The sequence below is a fragment of the Monodon monoceros genome, unplaced genomic scaffold (genome assembly GCF_005190385.1).
Source record: "Monodon monoceros isolate NGI ecotype Baffin Bay Population unplaced genomic scaffold, NGI_Narwhal_1 Super_Scaffold_11, whole genome shotgun sequence".
NCBI lineage: Eukaryota > Metazoa > Chordata > Mammalia > Artiodactyla > Monodontidae > Monodon > Monodon monoceros.
In genome coordinates, this window is record NW_021703767.1 from 19,199,219 (window position 1) to 19,200,871 (window position 1,653).

General features: G+C 37.6%; 1 pseudogene; it reads left to right on the forward strand.

The window, feature by feature from the left end:
- Positions 1 to 665: 665 nt before the first annotated feature.
- LOC114891068 lies at positions 666 to 1,334 on the forward strand (annotated as a pseudogene).
- Positions 1,335 to 1,653: the final 319 nt, after the last annotated feature.

Genomic DNA, 1,653 nt, shown 5'->3' on the forward strand with positions numbered 1-1,653 from the left:
CTCTACCAGGATCAGGTGGAGACAGAGCTACCAATGGGTACAATTAAGAATTTCAGGTTCTCAGGCAGAATTCTCTGTGCTTGGGATTTACATCTTGGCCCCTAGCCTGGGATGCTGAATTGGAACAATAATGAGAAATCATTTTTTTCACCTGTTGGATTTGCAAATATTTTAAACAAGCAATAACAACCATCGCTGGCAAATACTCAGGGATGTGAACGTTCCCTTACTTCGGTGGTAGGATTCCTCAACTATCCTGGCACCAATTATTTGAATTAAAATTACTATACATTATATAGCAATTCAAGTTCTTGAATTCTACCTTACATTAAAAAATTTACACCTGATAAAGGACTATGTGGACATAATGCTATTTGTAGTATGGTTTGTAGTGTCAAAAAACCATAAACAATTTGAATGTTCATGAGTAGGGAATTGAATAAATCATGGCACATGTGTGTGCACGCACAGGCACATACACTCACACATGCGCACACACACTGAAAAGTGATGTATTGGGATATATTAATGTCCCAAATGGGATGATTGTTCACAATATACAGTGAGATTAAATAAAGCAAATTCAAAGTAAAGTGAATAATATCAACCTTAAAAAAACCCAAACCTAAAAATAGGTTATGTAGTCCTTTTTTCCAGCTGGAACCATGGAGGGTGCAGAAGAGAAGAAAAGATGGTTCCTGCTGAAACTCCTAAAAAAAGTGAAGGAATTTCACAGAGCTCAAGATCAGGCACCTGAGAAAGAATTTTGCCCAAAAGATGTTTTGAAAGGCAAGGACAAATCTTATATATGAAAAGGTAAGCCCAATCACAAGGAATATGGACAGATGTACAGAACTGACACAAGAATGGTTAGGATGGCAAGATAAGCTGGCAACTTCCATGTACCTGCAGAACCCATTACTGGCATTTATCATCAGGATCAGTATCCATGGTGTGACCCCAAAGGTCTGAAAAGTGTTGCAGCTTCTTCATCATTGCCATATCTTCAGTGGTACCTTTGTGAAGATCAACAAGGCTTCAGTTAACATGCTGAGGATTGTGGAACCACATATTGCACATAAATTGCCCTGACAGACAACACATTGATTGCTGGCTCTCTTGTTAAATTTGGAATCATCTGCATGGAAGATCTGATTCACGAGATCTATACTGTTGAACAATGCTTTCAAGAAACCAACAACTTCTGCTGGCCCTTCAAATGATCTTTTCCATGAGGTATAATGAAGATGATGAAGATCATCTATTTTGTAGAAGGTAGAGATGCTGGCAACAGAAAAGATCAAATCAACAGGCTTATTAGAAGGATGAACTAAGGTGTCTACCTTGATTCGTTTTGTAATCTAGTCAGTTAATAAGCAGTGACTGCTTTCAATTTGAAATGTAAAACAAACATCCCCCTCAAAAAACCCCCAAATTATGTGATTAACAAAAGAAAAAATGGGACAAGTATATATCCAATTCTTCACATGTGTTAACTATGGGAGATATGGGGAATTATTTACTTGTCATTCATTCATTTATTCATTATATTAAAAAAGAGAAGACACAGAGAGTAGAAGAAAAGAGGTAGAACACTCTCCTGGTGTTGGATGTTGGGTGAGAAGAGGGCTGGACACCAATATGTCAGTCAAC